The following is a 20659-nucleotide window of genomic DNA, read 5'->3' as shown; positions in this document are numbered from 1 at the left end:
AGGGGACTCAAATTCACTCATTCATTACCCAACATTTCATAGGAAAATATTATTTGTATCTCCTACACTGGCACACAGTCAAGCAGGTTATGTCTACAACTGAATACATGCCTGTTGCTCCATGTGAAGTGTGTCTAATTTGTTCTACAAAAATACATATACAGCAATATTAAGTGAGTGGAAAAATCTTTAACAGTAGTTAGTGGATAGTGTGGTTTGGTTAAGTACTATAAATAACTCAAAGAACATGCTGCTTGATTCAATCAGCTAATTTGTGGGACATACAGCCCATGTATCGGGCATTACATTGATAACAATCACAATGCTGTTCTGTTACACAGTATACAATAAGTCATTTTGGATTGACAGCAGCACCTTGTGTACCAGTTGCATATCCATTGCATTGTAGCAGCATGAGGCAGCTTGCTTCATCAGTTGTTCAAATGTTTGAAATAGTCTGCCTAACATAGACCAGCCATATTTCCTTCTCCATGGCAATGCTCAAAGTCAACTTCCAACTCAACAACACCCTTTCCTTTTGTAGTATAAATTGCTCTGAGCATTTGAAATTTGGTATTCTTGCATGTGTCCTGATGAAAGATGAAGACAAAGTTTTGACAAAAGATTTCCCTTCCAGCAGTATCATGTTATGTAAAACCAAATGACTTTTACTTTTGCAAAATCTAAACATATATTTCCTGCTCTTTCCCAAGCTGTGAAATTGGAATAATTTATCAATACACATACATTCCAGCCCTTTCATTAGTTTATAAACCTATATCAGGTCACCTTGAAGTCATGTTGCTCAAATGTAAAAAGGTCTAGCTGTTTGAATTGGAGTACCTATAGTTCTTTAAGCAGGGAATTAAGCACAGTTCGCCTTTGAAACTTTTCCAAGGCACAAAGCAACATTATTGAATATCTCTACAACTTGCTTCTTAACACATATCAGTCTATTTCCTTCCTATAACTGCTAGTTGACCAGAATCATTAATCACCTCCACGAGCAGTTTCAAAGCAGGACACCTTTTAGGACTATGAAAACTTTCTACTTGAAATGTCAGTCTTTTGATCTGTTTCAGCAAGTCGAGGACACCGCATGCCAAGTAATAATTATAGTTGAACTTGAACTTTCCACAGAGCTAGAACTAATGCTACCCTTCAAAAAAAGGCAGTACAGAAGGAGAAAAGCATAACATTCAACTTCATGCAAACACTCACCCTCAAATGCAATTCTTCTCATGTGAAAATGCCATGGTCAACTGCTGGGAAAACGTTTACTTATTCAACAACAAAAAAAGAATACTCGGTTCAGAACAAAGGCTACTCCATTAGGATTATAAACACAAGATATAAAAAAGCTATCTGGACACACTTGATATATATTTGATAAATAATGGACTGTATTAACAGCAGTTCTCAACTGCTTCGCTTGCAGTAATCCCTTAGAGAATGGTTAAAATGTGAATATGGAGTCAAATAGTATAGATGCAGTTAAGAGTGAGTTAGTGAGGGCAAAAGCAAAAAAGAACAGGACAATGAGAAATAAGGGTACGCAGCAGTCTCAGTATAGGCAATAGGATGTAAGAGTAGAAGTAGGCCATTCAGCCCATCAAAACTGCTATGCTATTCAATTAGATCATAGCTGTTTTGATTGATAATCCTTGACTCCACTTTCCTGCCTTTCCCCTTTAATTCCCTTACTGATTAAAATTCTGCCCATTTCAGTCTTGTATATACTTAAAGATTAAACCTCATCCATTTCTGATATCAACTGATTGAACGTTCTCCGATTGTCTGTAATGCCAATATATCTTTCCTTAGATAAGAAGCCCAAACTGTTCACAGTATTCCTGCTTAGGTCTGACTGCTGCCCTGTAGAGTTTTGTTAAAACCGCACAATGTACATATTCGATTCCCTTTGAACTAAAGGCCAACATTCCAATTAGCTTCCCTATACCAGTTGTACTTTAACCCACCTGGTTCATTAATGTCCCTTAGGGAAGGAAACTGCCATTGTTACCAGCTCTACATAAAACTCAAGACTCACAACAATGTGGTCGATTCCAAACTGTCAACTGGGCAATTAAGGATGGGCAATATATGCTGGCCCAGCCTGTGATGCGCACGTCTCGTGAACGGACAAAAGAAACTTGGATGCTACCTTTTGGTGATTCATGGACAGAGGCTCCTAAATCTCTCTTAGCTGCAGCTTTCTACAGTCTTTATCCATTTAAATAACATTTTACTCCTTTATTCTTTCTGCCAAACTGAATTTCCACACATATATTCCATTTTCAAGTCTTTGCTACCTGTCTATACCCCTCAGCAGAGTCTTTGTGCCTTCCTCACCAATTGTTTTTTTCACTTATTTTTTGTAGTGCCTTTGCTGTTAGAATGCAGAAAAAAAAACTGTAGGCAATTTGTAGGCAGCAGGTTCCCACAAAAGCGATTTAATAATTACAAATTATTCTCTATTAAATGATTGATGGTTGAGTATTGCATTGAGCACCATAAACAACAGGATCAACATGAGCACTATAATTTTCTCTTTTAATGAAGGGAACTTGACATAGTAACATGATCTAAATTGATTTTGATTTGGTTTTTAGTCAATATTGTCCAAGAGGTGAATGGAATATATCGGAACTAATGAAACTCCGGACTCATATTATGATACAACTAAGAATGAGATTACACAGAATACTCTAAAGGAAACAGTTAGCAAGTGAGTCAATGCTTCAGAAAACATTCTCAATTAAAGAAATTCTCTTGTTGATGTGGTTTTGAGCAAAGGCACTGAACTGAAGTGGAAGGAGAAGAAAGCACCGAAGTGAAGCTGTTTTGACCCACTCTGATCCCAAGATACAGCTAGATTTTAGCATGTGTTGACTCACCACAGGATGAGGTGTGTTATCTTAATAACTGAAGTTAGTGTGAAGAACCCTGTAACAAATGCTTCATGTACTTTAACAATATGAGAGCAGACTGGCTCAAGTTGTGAAAGAGGCATTAGTTATCATTCATGGTGTTACTTAGATCCACAACTACTTACATGATGGAAAAATCATTTTGCTAATTCACGATCAAGTCCTGACAGTCATTTTCGTTCATAGAAAGGAATAGTTGCCTTAGCAACAGCACTGCTACGGCGATGGGCACTGATTCAGATGACCCTTCAATATGATATTAAATGTCATTAAATTAATAGATTGTGCACATGCTGACTTATTTAAGACTTCCTGAGAAGCCTTATCCATATCTAACCATTGAGGTTCCTGAGAATAACATTACATCCACAAATGACATGCCAGATAAGTTCGGAGAAAAACTTGCGAGGATTGGTGTTCAGGAAAGAGCTCAATTACCTCATGTATGGTTGGCTAAAAAAAAGTGTAATGATGAGAAATTGTAGGAGTATTTCAATATGAACTGAATTTAGATCAAGGCAGAGTTCTTTGTTGTTAAAAAATCATTATTTTGTCAAGGATTAGAAATAAATTGTAAGAACTGAAATGTTGACTGAAACTTTTGACTGAAATGTTGATTTTCCTGCTCCTTGGATGCTGCCTGACCTGCTGTGCTTTTCCAGCACCACACTCTCATCTCTAACCTCTGGCATCTGCAGTACTCACTTTCGCCTACATTATGAAGAGCATGCAGTCCATATGAAAAAGTAGTAACAATATATTTTTGGTTTTGTAAGGTAGATAGAGATATAGAAGAAGTGGTTAAAAGTTGTGAAGTCTTTGTCAGAATTAGAAATGATCCATCTGCTGCTCCTTTAATTTCATGATTGCACAAAGGAAAACCATGGGAATATGTTTATATGGTTCCTTTGGAGTGGAAAGGAAAGAGTACCTTGATTTGGTCAATAGCTATGGTAAACTTATCCAAATTATTATGCATTCATGGGATATGGGTACACCTCCACCACATGGACTGCAGCGATTCAATAAGCTGGCTCACCACGACCTTTGCAAGGGCAATCAGGGTTTTGGAATAAATGCTGGCCTATTCACATCCTGAGAATGAATAGAAATCCCTTGATAGTATAGTGGTTAGCATTGCTGCCTGTCATGGGATAGACCGGGGTTCAATTCTCTGCCAGGGAGGACCTGACTGTTTTGGAGTTTGCACATTCCCCCAGTGTCTGGTTGGGTTTCCTCTGGATGCTCTGGTTTCTTCCCACAGTCCAAAGATGTGCAGATGAGGTGAATTGGCCAAGTTAAATTGCCCATAGTGTTAGTGCATTAGACAGAGGGAAATGGCTCTGGCTGGGTTACGCTTCGGAGGGTCGATGTGGACTTGTTGGGCCAAATCACCTGTTTCCACACTGTAGGGAATCTAATCTAATTACATTTAAAGAAGTGGCTAAATGTTTAGTCTGTCCTCAATTCCACACATCTCAAAGCAATGGGGGTTTGAAAAGTTGGTTTTTAATTTGTGCATTGCCAGAAATGTCAATGTTAGAAAACAGTCCACAGTTTAAAGTTTAACACACACTAATACCATGATATGACCCAGCACAGAATATCAGTGTAGAAGTCTTTCCAGAAACATTTTCTAGATAACAAGTTAATCAATAATTTCAAAGGTTTTCTTTGACACAAGGAGGAAAATGTTGGGGTCTCTTACCCAGTAAACCCTGAGGTTCCCCACCTAACATGGTGCTAGGATAAAATTTAATTTGCTTTAGGTCTCCTATCAATAGCAAAGAGAAATGCAAGGCAAAGTGAAGATGGGTCTTAATTCATTTGATTTGACACTTGGAGAGTTCAGTGGTAGTCAGAAGGTCATGGTGAAAAACTACCAAGGGGATAAAAGAAAAGTATGTGATTGAAATTACAATAAAGAGTCAAGGTGCAATTATCTATCCAATGAAGACTGGAAAGAGACTCCATCGTATTATTTAAATAATTTAATTTAATTTAATTTAAAAAAGAAATCTGACCAAGGGACAGCATGAGCAACATCTCTTATGGTTCCACCTAAAGTTATGACTGGATACATCAGATCCCAAAGTGAAATCTGGCTTGGTAAATCCTTTCTTTTTGCTTCAACAAGGTGATCTTTTACTGAAAAACAAACACGCACTGGTGCAGATTCATGTTTAGTAACAAAGCTGAGGTTTATTTTCAAAAGAAGGTAAAATAGAATAAACCAAACTTTTTATTAAATTTAAAGATTTCCAAATATATCATAAAATGCAATCCAATTAATCACAACAACGCTCCTTTACAGTTCTCACATCAGAGAGAGTTTCCTTATTTTCACAACTAATAGGCTTAATTTAGCTGCTACTTCAATTCACCATCTTGAGGATCTGATAGCCTCTTCTTGGATCTTTTATACATAGCGCTTAGACTTTCTCAGCTTCAAATAAACCCTTAGGATTTTAATCAACATATCTGGTCACAATGAGGTAAGCTCCTTTTTAACAGTCTTAAGCTACCTTTCTTTTTCAGAGACAACTATTTTACACTTTTAGCTTTAGCTAAGACGTCTGCAAACTGCCAAACTGAAATTCCAACCTTTTCTTTCAAGCTATTTGATGTTTGCTTTAAAAAAAAATTCCGGAGGCTTGTGTTTGAAACATAATGCATTACATTGTTTAATTTCTTCACTCATCGACTCTTCAATGTAAACAAATTTCCCTCAGCCTCCAAAACTATTTATTTCAGATTGCTTTTAAAAGGAGAAAGCACAATGGCTACAAGAATACCTACATAAACATCTTTAAAGCCTTTCAGCATATAGAAAACCCATATGCCACTATTTCAAAATACAAATATCCAAAATTAATCATATTAAAATATTTAGAAATCACACATATAATGCCACATCAGGCTTTAGTATTGATTAGGGATAGTCAACATGGCTTTGTGCATGGGAAATCATGTCTCACAAACTTGATTGAGTTTTTTGAAGAAATAACAAAGATGATTGATGAGGGCAGAGCAGTTGATGTGATCTATATGGACTTTAGTAAGGCGTTCAACAAGGTTCCCCATGGGAGACTGATTAGCAAGGTTAGATCTCATGGAATACAGAGAGAACTAGTCTTTTGAATATAGAACTGACTCAAAGGTAGAAGGCAGAGAGTAGTGGTGGAGGGCTGTTTTTCAGACTGGAGGCCTGTGACCAGTCGAGTGCCGCAAGGATCGGTGCTGAGCCCTCTACTTTTTGTCATTTACATAAATGATTTGGATGTGAGCATAAGAGGTACAGTTAATAAGTTTGCAGATGACACCAAAATTGGAAGTGTAGTGGACAGCGAAGAGGGTTACCTCAGGTTACAACAGGATCTGGACCAGATCGGCCAATGGGCTGAGAAGGGGCAGATGGAGTTTAATTCAGATAAATGTGTGATGTTGCATTTTGGGAAAGCAAATCTTAGCAGGACTTATACACTTAACGGTAAGGTCCTCCTGAGTGTTGCTAAACAAAGAGACCTTGGAGTGCAGGTTCATAGCTCCTTGAAGGTGGAGTCGCAGGTACATAGCTTTCCTTTATTGGTCAGAGTATTGAATAGAGGAGTTGGGAGGTCATGTTGCGGCTGTACAGGACATTGGTTAGGCCACTGTTGGAATACTGCATGCAATTCTGGTCTCCTTCCTATCGGAAAGATGTTGTGAAACTTGAAAGAGTTCAGAAAAGATTTACAAGGATGTTGCCAGGGTTGGAGGATTTGAGCTATAGGAGAGGTTGAATAAGCTGGGGCTGTTTTCCCTGAAGTGTCGGAGGCTGGGGGGGTGACCTTATATAGGTTTATAAAATCATGAGGGGCATGGATAGGTCATGGATAGGTGAAATAGACAAAGTCTTTTCCCTGGAGTGGGGAGTCTAGAACTAGAAGGCATACGTTTAGGGTGAGGGGGGAAAGATATAAAAGAGACCTAAGGGGCAATTTTTTCATGCAGAGGGTGGTACGTGTATGGAATGAACTGCCAGAGGAAGTGGTGGAGGCTGGTACAATTGCAAATTTTATGAGGTATTTGGATTGGTATATGAATAGGAAGGGTTTGGAGGGACATGGGTCGGGTGCTGGCAGGTGGGACTGGACTCAGTTGGGATATCTGGTCAGTATGGACAGGTTGGACCAAAGGGTCTGTTTCCGTGCTGCACATCTGTATGATTCTATGAGTTTGGACACAGGCAAGGAAATGTCATGTTGGTTATCATGTACCTTCCTCCCTCAGCTGATGAATCAGTACTCCTTCATGTTAAACAACACTTGGAGGAAGCATGGAGGGTGGCAAAGGTGCAAAATATACACTGGGTGGAGGACTTCAATATCCACCAATAACATTGGCTCAGCAGCAGCACAATTAACCGAGCTGGTCCGGTCCTAAAGTCCACAGCTGCCAGATTGGGTCTGCAGCAATTGGTGAGATAACCAGTAAGAAGAAAAAATGTACTTAACCACATCCTTACCAATCTGCCGCCTGCAGATGCACCTGTCCATGACAGTATCGGTAAGAGTGACCATCGCACAGTCCATGTGGAGATGAAGTCCTGTCTTCACATTGAGAATAACCTCCATCACGTTGTGTGGCACTATCACCATGCTAAATCAGACAGATTTTGAACAGACCTGGCAACTCAAATGCTGGCATGTATGAGGCAGTGTGGGCCATCAACAGCAGCAGATTTGTATTCCAGCACAATCTGCAACCTCATCGCCTGGGAATTTTCCCCACTCAACCACTACCATCAAGCCAGGGGGAACAACCCTGCTTCAACGCAGAGTGCAGGAGGGCATGTCAGGAGCAGCACCAGGTATATCTTAAAATGGATGTGTCAATCTGATGAAGCCACCAACAGCACTAATTGCATGCCTAACTGTATAAGCAACAAGTAACATAGAGCTAAGCAATCTCACAACCAACTGATCAGATCTAATTCTGCAGTACTGCCAAATCCAGTTGTGAATGGTGGTGGACAATTAAACAACTCACTGGGTCCACAAATAATCCCATCCTCAATGATGGGAGACCCCAGCACATCTGTGCAAAACATTAGACTGAACCTTTCACAGCAAGCCTCAGCCAGATGTGCCGAGTGATTGATCCATCTTGGCCTCTTCAATGGTCTCCAGCATTACAGATACCAGTCTTCAGACAATCTGATTCACTCCACAGGACATCAGGAAACTGTTGAAAGCACTGGATACTACAAAGGCTATGAGCCCTAACAACATTGCGGCAATGGTGCTGAAGACTTGTGCCCCAGAACCTGCTGCTTCTCTAGCCAAGCTGTTCCAGTACAGTTACAACACTGGTATTTATCTGACAGAAATTGCCCAGGTATATCCTGTACACAAAAAGCAGGGCAAATCCAACCCGACCAATTACCACCCCCTCAGTCTACTTGCAATTATCAGTAAAGTGATGGAAGGTGTCATCAACAGTGCTTTCAAGCAGCTCCTGCTCAGTAATAACCTGCTCACTGATGCCCAGTTTGGATTCCACCAGGGCCACTCAGCTCCTGACCTCATTACAACCTTGGTTCAAACTTGGACAAAGCAGCTGAATTCCAAAGGTGAGGTGAGAGTGACAAGCCTTGACATCAAGGCCACATTCAGCTAAGTGTGGGTCCAAGGATCCCTAGCAAGATTGGAATCAAAGGGGATTGGAATTGGAGTCATACTTGGCACATAGGAAGATGGTTGTAGTTGTTGGAGGTCAGTCATCTCAGCTCCAGAACATCTCTGCAGGAGTTCCTCAGGGTCGTGTCATAAACCCAACTTTTTGTCAGCTGTTTCATCAATAATCTTCCCTCCATTACAAGGTTAAAAGTGGAGATGCTCGCTAATGATCACACAATGTTCAGCATCATTTGCGACTCCTCAGATACTGAAGCAGTCCATTGTCAAAGCAACAAGTTCTGGACAATATCCAGGCTTGGTCTAACAAGTGACAAGTAACATTTGCAGCACACAAACGCCAGGCAATGACCATCTTCAATAAGCGACAATCTAACCACTGTCCCTTGACATTCAATGGCACTACAATCACTGATACCCCCACTACCAACATCCGCGGAGTTATCATTGACCAGAAACTCAACTTGTCTCACCACAAATACAGTGGCTACAACAGCAGGTCAGAAGCTTGGTAAAATGCAGCAAGTAATTTATCTCCTGATTCCCCAAAGCCTGACCACTACATACAAAGCACAAGTCAGGAGTGTGATGGAATACTCCCCACTTGCCTGGATGGGGGCAGTTCCAACAACACTCAAGAAGTTTGACACCATCCATGACAAAGCAGCCCACTTGATTGGCGCTACATCCACAAATATCCATTTCTTTCACCACCGATGCTTAGTAGCAGCAGTGTGTACAGACTATAGAAATTCACTGAAGATCTTTAGTATCTTCCAAACCTTGGACCACTTCCATCTAGAAGGACAAGGGCAGCAGGTACATGGGAACACCACCACCTGCAAGTTCCTCTCTAAGCCATTTGCCATCCAGATTTGGAAATATATCGCTGTTTCTACATTTTTGCTGTGTCAAAACACTAAAGGCATTGTGGGTCAACCCACAGCATGTGGATTGCACTGATTCAAGAAGGCAGCTCACCATTACCTTCTCAAGGGCAACTAGGGATGGACAATAAATGCTGGCCAGCCGGCACACCCATGTCCCACAAATGAATACAATTTAACAGTTGTTCTAGTCTAAATTCCTCCTTCGATTCTAAATGACAGCCAGAAAGAAAGCATCTCAAAGGAACAATAAGTATACTGGCAACACAGAATTTATCAATTCAGTAAGACCCATCAATCAATGTCTCAGTCTCAATCATTCAATGGAGATGGTAGTTAATTTCAAAGCTAACACAGTCAGATGTACTGACAGAGTAGAGTCAAATGAATGAAAATGAAAGGAGATACCCTGATAGAAAGGGAAAGAAGGTTAATTACAGGTATGTTGGAAGAAAGAAGAAAATTTTTGTTTAATTATTGCTTGTCAAATGAAAAAAAATGTTAAACACATAACGGTTTGTTATGGTGAAACAGTTATTAGATTAGATTAGATTAGAGATTCCCTACAGTGTAGAAACAGGTCCTTCAGCCCAACAAGTCCACACCGACCCCCCAAAGAGTAACCCACTCGTTTCCCTCTAACTAATGCACCTAACACTATGGGCAATTTAGCATGGCCAATTCACCTGACCTGCACATCTTTTGGATTGTGGGAAGAAACCGGAGCACCCGGAGGAAACCCCCGCAGACAGGGGGAGAATGTGCAAACTCTGCAGAGACAATCGCCCAAGGCTCGAAATGAACCTGGGAATTACTTCATTAAAAAATGACTCTGGCAACATCTGTCACATCTATGTTTTTGCTGCAATGACTTAAAGACAATTGGAAACAACCTGTCAAATTTTTAGTTTTTGTTGATACTGCTTCAATCATTCTAGGAACTTATGAATATTTTACATTTCAATGTTTGGTGTAAATAATGTGTGGCTTTACAAATGGGAAAAGAATTTGCAAGATTTGAGCATTTCATTATAATGCCCTCCCTGTTGGAAATGTGAAAACAAAGTTGTTCAATCATGACTGTCTGCAGCTGAGTACATGTTAGCACTACTCAATGCAATGCACAACAGGTGAAATGATCTTAGTTGGAGACCCAACAGACTACACACATTGAACAACTGTCACAAAAATCAATTGTTTGAAAATGTATTCATATTTTTGGGATGTGGGCATTGCTGGCAGGGCCAGCATTTATTGCTCATCCCTAGTTGCCCCCGAGAAGGTGGTGGTGAGCTGCCTTCTTGAACTGCTGCAGGTCACCTGCTGTGAGTTGACCCACAATCCAATAGGGAGGGAATTCCACAACTTTAACCCAGCAACAGTGAAGGAACGGCGATATATTTCCAAGTCAGGATGGTGAGTGGCTTGGACAGGAACTTGAAGGCGGTGGTGTTCCCATATATCTTCTGCCCTTTTCCTTCTAGATGGAAGTGGTTGTGAGCTTAGAAGATACCATCTGAGGATCTTTGGTGAATTCCTGCAGTGCATCCTATAGATAGTACACACTGCTGCTACTGAGCATTGGTGGTGGAGGGAGTGGATACTTGTGGATGTAATGCCAATCAAGCGGGCTACTTGCCCTGGATGGTGTCAAGCTTCTTGAGTGGTGTTGGAACTGCACCCAACCAGGCAAGTGGGGAGTATTCCATCACACTCCTGACTCTGTGCCTGCAGGACACAGGAGGTGAGTTACTTGCCACAGTATCCCTCACTTCTGACCTGCTCTTGTCACCACTCTGGTGAGTTCAGTTGAGTTTCTGGTCAATGATAACTCCCAGAATATTGGTAGTGGATGACTCAATAATGATAACACGGCTGAATGCCTTGGGGCAGTGGTTCGATTGTCTAAATTGACTAAACATTCAATCATTTGTTGTTTCTTTGGCCTTGCTTGAAAAACTGGAGGCAAATCTAGCCACGTTACAATTGTGAATGAAACAAATTAAGCCATTGATTCCCAAGCATTATGAGATGTCTCAATGATGTAATAAATCAAAATAAAAATGAGAGTTACTTCTTTATTATTGGCCACCAAAGGTCAAGCTACAAGAAAATTAGACAAATGATATAGAAAGATTACAACAGAGGAGACCATTCAGCAAGTCTTCTCTTCGTAACTGACTTGTCTCAACTGTCAGCCCTTTCCTACTAGCCCTGAAACATATTTTTCAAATCCAATTTCCTTTCGAAAGCCATGATTGAATCTGCCTCCATTACACGTTCAGGTAGTGCAATCCAGATCCTAAGCTCTCCCCATATAAAAGTCTTCCTCGTGTCATCGATAGTCTTTTACTGTTTGTGGGCGGCACGGTGGCACAGTGGTTAGCACTGCTGCCTCACAGCACCAGAGACCCGGGTTCAATTCCCGCCTCAGGCGACTGACTGTGTGGAGGTTGCACGTTCTCCCTGTGTCTGCGTGGGTTTCCTCCGGGTGCTCCGGTTTCCTCCCACAGTCCAAAGATGTGCAGGTCAGGTGAATTGGCCATGCTAAATTGCCCGTAGTGTTAGGTAAGGGGTAAATGTAGGGGTAGGGGTGGGTTACGCTTCGGCGGGTCGGTGTGGACCTGTTGGGCCGAAGGGCCTGTTTCCACACTGTAATGTAATGTAATCTAATCTAATCTAAATCTTAACATCAGTATCATAAAGTTGTAGACAATTCTGCCAATGAGAAGCGATTTTCTCTATCTCCTCTGTCTTGTCTTGTGATTTTGATCACTGTCATCAAACTTCTTCAGAAACATCTCTGCTCCGAAGGAGAACAACAATACGTCCCTCCATCCCTCCCATGAGCTTGAGGTGAGCCTTCTCCCCCCATCATGGCATTAAGCAGCTACAATCATTAAATCGTGGAACAGGTACTACAGAATAAATGGCCTATTTCTGTTTCTATGTTCCCACTGATCAATTTGGACATGTTGCACAACTACATTTTAAAATACTTTTCATTTCCTCACAGGCAACTGGCTTCCAATAATCTAAGGAATTTGAAATTACATTTTTCAGTCTGAATAGTATCTCCATCCAACTTAGCAGCAGAAGCTGTCAGATATCATCCTAGATTTATTAACATACTTCAGGTAGAATTTTCACTTTCATATTTCAGATTCAGGGTAAATTACTTGATTCAACTTATAGAATCCATCAGCTCTGTTCAGGGGTGAGTAATTTGTTGGTGATAAGATAAGAGCTTTTAACAGGCGAGTGATATACTTTCAGAGCGTTCCCATCTTGGCAATTTATCTGCTGCACTTGGGATTTACATAGTCATGCAGAGAGCGAGCTATTAATTATCAACAGCTTATCAGTACTTGATGTGAAAAGGCAAATGGAGGCTGCTGGAAATGCAAAAGAAATGCAAAGCAACTTGTGCATGTAAAGAGCTTGCATTTGAGGAGTAATTCTACGTCAGGCTAATCAATTCATTTATTTCCACTACTTCTAAGTTTAATAAAGTTAATTACCCTAAAAGCTACTAACATATGAACAAATTCCTCTGTTTTGGTGGTGTTGCACAGCCTTTGATATAAATGGGCTAACAGTCACTGTAACAGCAGGGGAGCAATACTGGATGATGCATTCGGAGCATCTGTACAAGAGCACTCACTGTGCAATCTCAGGGCCGATAGATCTGAAATCAATAATGGCATTATGATAGAAAGTGCGGATGTAAGAATTTCTAAATTCTGATGTGCCATTTTTAATCTTTGCTTTGTAATGTTGGTAACTAGGACTTCAACAATATGCCACCACCAGTCACATATTATCCTCCCCTCCCTTATCCGCCTTTCGCAAGAACTGCTCCCTCTGGGGCAGTCTGGTCTCCTTCAATCCCAATACAGCCTCACACCCCCACGGCATCTTCCCCTGCAGCCGTAGAAGGTGTAAAACCTGCCTCAATTCTTCCTCCCTCCTTAGGGCCTAAACACACCCTTCAGGTGAAGCAGTGATTTACCTGCACTTGGTGCAATTTGCTCTACTGTATTTACTGCTCTCGATGCGGTCTCCCCTACACTGAGGAAAGGAAGTGCACACTGAGTGACCGCTCTGTGGAACACCCACTTTCTGTCCGCAGGAAAAATCCTGAGCTTCCAGTTGCCTGCCATTCGACACACCGTGTTCCTTGGCCACATCTCTGTCTCAGGCCTGCTGCAGTGCTCCAGTGAAGCTCAGTGCGAGCAGGAAGAACAGCACCTCATTCTCTGCCTGGGAGCCCTGCGGCCTTCTGGACTTAATATGGAGTTCAGCAATTTTGGGGCTTGAGCACATTTCCCCATGCTTTCCCCCAACCCCACACACCAGGCCTTCACGTTATATGGGTTGCTACCACACACTACCCACTGTCAGTCACTAATAGTCCCCATTAGCAGCTATTTATTCCCCAGACTGACCTTTGTCCACTCCTTTCTCTCTCTGTTTGGGCTCTATCATCACCTAACAATTTACTCTCCCTCCTGCCCCCACCCTATCTTCTGTATAAAAACCTGTTCCTAGCTACCATCCGTTCTAAGGAAGGTCACTGGACCCAAAATGTTACTGCTGATTTCTCTCCATAGATGTTGCCAGACCTGCTGAGATCTTCCAGCAATATCTGTTTTAGTTTTAGATTTCTAGCATCTGCAGTTCTTTTGTTTCTTTTAAAAGCATGGTACTTGTGCACCCAATCAGCAATGCCAAAACAAACCATGCAGAGTTACAATGAAGCATGATTTCGCTGAAACTGGGCATCTCATCGGATGCCCACTTAGTTAGGAATTCTATTTAAGTTTATTTTTGTCGCAAAGCTGCTGGAAGAGCAAATTGATTATGGTACAATTGGACAATAGGACCCCTAAATTTCACTTGTTAAGGGTGTACCCTATTGGTTACATTTTCTCGCCAGATTGCTCTCCTGATGTAAATATCTATGATGCTGGGTCAACAGGCACAGGTAAATTAGTAGGTTTGGGAGTAGAGTTGTTGAAGGAAACAGGAAATAGAAGAGATGACAATCGGAAGGGAAGTTAAGATCAAGGTAGACAAGCAGGAGGCTGAAAGAAGACAGTCAAAAAGTGTGGCACTGGAAAAGCACAACCAGTCAGTCAGCATCCAAGGAGCAGGAGAATTGACATTTCGGGCATAAGCTCTTCATCAGGAATGTTGGGGGGCTGGGGGGTGGGGAGAAGGAGGGGGCTGAGGAATGAATAGGAGGGTGGGGGTGTGGCTCAGGATGAAGGTAGCTGGGAAGGCGACAGGTGGTGATAGGTCAGAGGGGAGGATGGAGTGGATAGGTGGGAAGGAAGATGGATAGGTGGGACAGTTCAAGAGGGCAGTGCTGAGTTGGAGGGTTGAATCTGGGATGAGGTGGGGGGGAGGGGAGATGAAGAAACTGGCAAAAATGACATTGATTCCATTTGGTTGGAGGGTCCCAGGGCAGAAGATGAGGCGTTCTTCCTCCAGGCGTCGGGTGGCTAGGATTTAGTGGTGGGAGGAGGCCCAGGACTTGCATGTTCTTGGCAGAGATGGGGGTGGGGAGCGTTGAAGTGGTTGGCTACAGGGTGATGGGATTGTTTGGTGCATGTGTCCCAGAGATGTTCTCTGAAATGTTCCGTGAGTTGGCATCCTGCCTCCCCAATGTACATATCAAGAGCAATGGACACAGTTGATGAGCTGTTTCGATATTTAAGAAAATCTCTGCCGGGTGTGGAAGGATCCTTTGGGACTTGCTGTGTTCTTTCAGTCTCCTGCTTGTCTACCTTGGATTCCAGCATCTGCAGCTTTTTTGGTCTCTAACTAAGTTAGGATCAAGAGCAAGGGAGGAAAGGGCAATCAGCTGGGAATTGGAGCACCATGCAAAGGAGATGTTGGAGTTTGACAAACATCTTTTGAGCTGCTGCGGAGCTTGGAAGAGCAATGTTGGTCTTTACTGCATTGCATTCATTACCTTTCTCAGTATGGCCTCCACTAGCCCATGTTCAAACAGTTGGCTCAGCACCATGTAGGTACAACTGTCCTGAAGGCAGTTGACTCACTGACAGCCAGAATTCAAGGTAATCCAATTTTGGGAAGGGATCCAGAAAGAGAAAGTAGACTTATATTTGTTAATGTCAAAAAGTGTGGAAATGGAAAAGCTGTCGCATAGCTTTTCCTATGCCACACTTTTTGACTCTGATCTCCAACACCTGCAGTGTTCACTTTCTCCTGATGTTTGTTAATGCCAAGAGCCAAATTCCTGATTCAGACAAGGGTCCTGGATGCCTACACTTTAGGTGGTATTAATATGGTGGATAAGGTATCAAAAAGCCACAATGCACCTCTGTGGCTCAATCCTTTGTGTAAACCAGTAATGTGAAGATGACCTCACTTTCTATTTGTGACGTGCTGCAGACGAGAGCTAAAAGCTATCTCGCTTCATGAAGGAAGTTCAATCATTGCTACCCACTAGCCCATTGTCCACAATTTTTCAACAGCTTGCCAGTTCAGCCAGAAACGGACAGGACTGCTTAAAAGTTGGCCTTAACTCCATTATGGGCGCAGCACCTTAATTCCAGCAGATTTGATTGTGTCCTATTTTGGACATTTTTAGGTTTTGCATTGGATGGCCTATACTATGTGCAATTCAGGTTACAAAAGAAAAATATAGGCAAACAGGAGGCTGAAAGAACACAGCAAACCAAGTCAACATTTTGGCTATAACTCTTCTTCAGGTTAAAAAAGGTTGGGTGGGGTCAAGGGTCACTTGGAACATTGGTTACTGGCTTCACAAGCCACTCTAGTCAATCAGGAGTCACACTATATAAGTGCAGAGCCGAACTGAATTTTCCAGGTCTGTTATTTTGTTTCCGTTTTACTGAACTATAACTGACACACATACAATTTTTAAACCAATTTTTGGACTCTCTTGAATTTACAGGGAATGGGCTTTGAGCTATCCACTAGTATACACTGTTATGCACAGAGGTTTCTTAATCATTTAGCATACGTGCTCTTGAGTTTCAAAGCAGTGCTGAATATATCTTCCACAACAGATAACAAAATAAGACATATTCCAGGATTTTCCACCGACTGAGATAGGTGAGAATAGTGATCAGTCTATGTCAGAAAAGAGTACAAAAATCGGATTCTCGCCATGGAGATAAAGTTTGAGTTGAATTTCTTGTCCTCAGGCAGTGAAAAGCCGAACTGTAGCCCATTTGCATCTCATCAATTATACGGCTCACCAGAATTAACTTCCCCTTCCCAGTTAATGCCTGCCCAATCAGTAAAGGACATGCTTGACATCATTGCTCTTTGGCCTCCCATGCAGATGAGAACACAACTTGGGCTGCCTCCACCAAGACCTCCTCAGTACCTCGATTTCAAAACTTGTCCACTTTTGCTGTCAATTCTATACCTGCAGTAGGTGCCCCCATGGGAACTAAAGCTTTATGTGTCATTGGCCCATTGATTTAATTTGATTTATTATGTACCTCGGTACAGTGAAAAGTTTGTTTTGTGTGCAGTACAGGTAGATTACACCATACAAAGTGCATTAGGGTAATAGAACAGAGCAAAGAATATAATATTTACGGATGCAGAGAAGGTGCACAAAGAGTGAGATCAGCATTAAATTTAAGAGGTCTTTTCAGAAGTCTAATAACAGTGAGGAAGAAGCTGTTCTATCTGTTGGTACACAAGATTGCTCCATCCAACTGGGAAAAAGATAATAAAAGGCTTCCATTTCTCACTTTAGCAGACAGAATCCAACAGTAGCCCTAGATTCCAAATGGCACCTTAAAACACAGAGCAAACAGGTGGCTGACTGGGTCACTTTAAGACCAAAGGAAAGGCAGCAACATGTGGCTATAAGAAACAATGAGTGTTAATGTGAAAGTGAGGACATGACACTAAGGCACAATGCTATGTCAACATTCATGTACCAGCAGCTTACACAGCAACACACTGCGTGGAGCTGAAAAGCCTGGGGATGTGTGAAAGTTAAAGGGTGATCTCCAGTCAGTCAGGGTGAGACTTTCACAATCAGCCCAAGAGCTGGGTCTTTTCCTGTCCTGGAGGTGGGGTCAGTGAGTTATGCAATTGATCTGCTGCAAGTTTGGAGATTAGCTCTATTTCAGTCTAAAGATTGGGTTACTGGCAGTCCTGGAAGATAATCAAAATCTATCTGGGTCTCGCTGGTGGGTCATTTGTAAATTCAGTCTGGGACTAGGCTGTTGTCAGTCAGGGCTGCCTTGTAAAATCTGTTTGGTGGATGGGCTGCAGTCAGTCAGAGGGATGAAGTGTGTATATTCAGAGGGGCTTTTAGGTCGTTCCACAGCATTATCAAGGTTGTAGGTACTTCAAGTCTAGGGTTGGGCCCGGTGGCTGAGTGGTTAGCACTGCTGCCTCACAGTGTCAGGGACCCCGATTTGATTCCAGCCTCAGGTGACTGTCTGTGTGGAGTTTGCACATTCTCTCGGTGTCTGTGTAGGTTTCCTCCGGGTGCTCCAGTTTCCTCCCACATACAAAGATGTGCAGGTTAGGTGAACTGGCCATGCTAAATTGCCCACAGTGTTCAGGGATACATAGGTTTAGGTGCATTAGTCATGGGAGATGTAGCGTAAAAGGGGAAGGGAATGGGTCAGGGTGGGATACTCTTCGGAGGGTTGGTGGGGACTTGTTGGGCCAAATGGCCTGTTTCCATACTGTCGGGATTATATGATTCTGTATTCGCTGTCTGAGCAAATGGTCAGTCATGGAAGACCGAATAAAGCAGGATGAGATGGCATGGTTGGAGGGAGTAGCAGCTCGTCTTGAAGGTTAGAGAGGACAAGGAAAGACAAATATGAAGCTGGAAAAACAATCACACCCAGGGTTCATGGCTGAGCCAGGAACTAGACACCAGTTGTTACATTGCAGAGAGGGAGAAAGGTGTAGCTTTGTGGCTCAATTCTTAGAAAACTGGGTTTTCCTTGGGCTCTGCTGAATTATAAAGTGGAGCTGGATGAGCATGTTTTGTCACCACTTAATGGCAGCTACCAAGATGAAGAGACAAGCTGGTCTTTGAGAAGCCAGTTTTCAGCCCCAAGGCACAGCAGGATTGGAAAGATCATGGATTGTGCACCATGGATTTAAAAGAAAATTAGTATGGGCATCACCGGCGAGGCTAGAATATATTGGCCTATCCTTTACTGCCCTGGAAAAGTGGTGTTGAGCTGCCATTTTTAAACTGCAGCAGTCCATGTGGTGTGGGTACACACAGAGTACTGATCATACAGTCAGAGGCCAAATGGAGAAAGCAGGGAATCGAGACATTGGCTGGGAGAGGTGGCAAGGTGGGGAGTACTGGTTCTGGTTGAGAAACCCAGTTATGCAAGACTGAGGTTGGAGCAATGCGCTGTCTCTATTTAGTTTCACTAATCCAAATCTTAAAATCTCTTGAAATGGTTTATCTAGTTACCAATATGGTCAAATATATACTTCATCCACATTGGATTCCGAATAAAAATATCCATCAATCAGGTTTCATTAGTAAACAAAATTATTGGTTTATTCTGAAAATGTTCACAGTCAGAATACCTTCATGATATTATGACTGTAATATAATACATGGCCTGAGGGTATAAAGGTCTTATATTTAACCTTCTCTCATGCCATGGGAAACATGCTTCCATGTTGGAAAGCTTTAACTTAGTATTAACCTAGGCAGTTATGTGCCTGTGAATGTAATGTTTGTGTAAAATAATTAGCTGTAAGAAAACATATGTCGGATTCCTCAACACTCCAATATTCACTCAGTTTCTTATGTTATGGAAATAACATAATCATTGCCACAAAAGCTGGGGATCATATCTCTTCACAAGCTGTACACAAACTAAACTCTAAAGCTATATCAAATGGCCACAACTCCTGTCAACCATAAACTCAGATGTGTGACTTCCATTAAGTCCAAATTGCTCACTGAAGACATGTGAATTCCAATAAACAAGTTTAAGACGTTAGATTAAATCATGTGACTTTTTTAAAAGTGCCCTTCAAAAAATGTTCTCTTAATGCAGGACTCTACATATACCTAAACAATTGTGAAAAATTGATGAAAGTCTTTAAAAATATGGATAACTGAAGCTCCTTCATAACAGCATAACATGCAAAATGGAGATTAGAACAGAAGCACAAAGCCCCATTGCAATATTTAAATGAACATACTCCACCTCATAGGAGTAAATTGGTTGGTAAATGCTCTTAAGATCAGAGCTAAGTATTTGGAGCTGGGTGTAATGCTTTTAGTACTTTTACACTGCACCCACTACAAACCTACACAGTTTAAAGAAATGGGGAATGTGGAAGGTTTAAAAGATCCTTACATTACAAAAGTGGTCATTCGTTACTTGCATTGAATGTAAAGTCTATATATATATCCTGAGGTCAGTACATGCAACTAAGTTATTTGTTTTCTTGAGAAAGGGTTCAGAAAAGATTTACAAGGATGTTGCCAGGATTGGAGGATTTGATCTATGGGGAGAGGCTGAACAGGCTGGGGTTGTTTTCCCTGGAGCATCGGAGGCTGAGGGGTTACCTTACAGAGGTTTACAAAATTATGAGAGGCATGGATAGGATAAATAGACAAAGTCTTTTCCCTGGGGTTGGGGAGTCCAGAACTAGAGGGCATAGGTTTAGGGTGAGAGGGGAAAGATATAAAAGAGATCTAAGAGGGAACTTTTCACGCAGAGGGTGGTACATGTATGGAATGAGCTGCCAGAGGAAGTGGTGGAGGCTGGTACAATTACAACATTTGAGAGGCATTTGGATGGGTACATGAAGAGGAAGGGTTGGAGGGATATGGGCCGGGTGCTGGCAGGTGGGACTAGATTGGGTTGGGATATCTGGTCAGCATGGACAGGTTGGAACGAAGGGTCTGGTTCCATGCTGTACATCTCTATGTACCTTCCTACGTCACTATTCAAGGTAAGATTGGACAAGAGGATGAAGGTAATGCCAATAATTAGATGTTGCAACAGGGAAGTAAATCCAATTCGAGCTAAATTGCTTTTGTGAGGGTGAACATCAACTTGGAATGGTTGGGTCAAAAGGCCTGTTATAGTGTCACAAATTTTACATGTCTTTAAGTAGAAATTATGATATTGTAGGAGTA

General features: G+C 41.9%; 1 protein-coding gene across 1 annotated transcript in view; it reads right to left on the bottom strand.

Moving 5' to 3' along the window:
* The window catches only part of LOC122539417 (limbin-like), a 173184-nt gene that overhangs the window by 46946 nt on the left and 105579 nt on the right, over positions 1-20659 (bottom strand). The window lies entirely within an intron of this gene.

The sequence above is a fragment of the Chiloscyllium plagiosum genome, chromosome 32, assembly GCF_004010195.1.
Source record: "Chiloscyllium plagiosum isolate BGI_BamShark_2017 chromosome 32, ASM401019v2, whole genome shotgun sequence".
NCBI classification, from domain to species: domain Eukaryota; kingdom Metazoa; phylum Chordata; class Chondrichthyes; order Orectolobiformes; family Hemiscylliidae; genus Chiloscyllium; species Chiloscyllium plagiosum.
The sequence above is the reverse complement of the archived record's forward strand: the minus strand, read 5'-3'. Positions and strand labels throughout refer to the sequence as shown.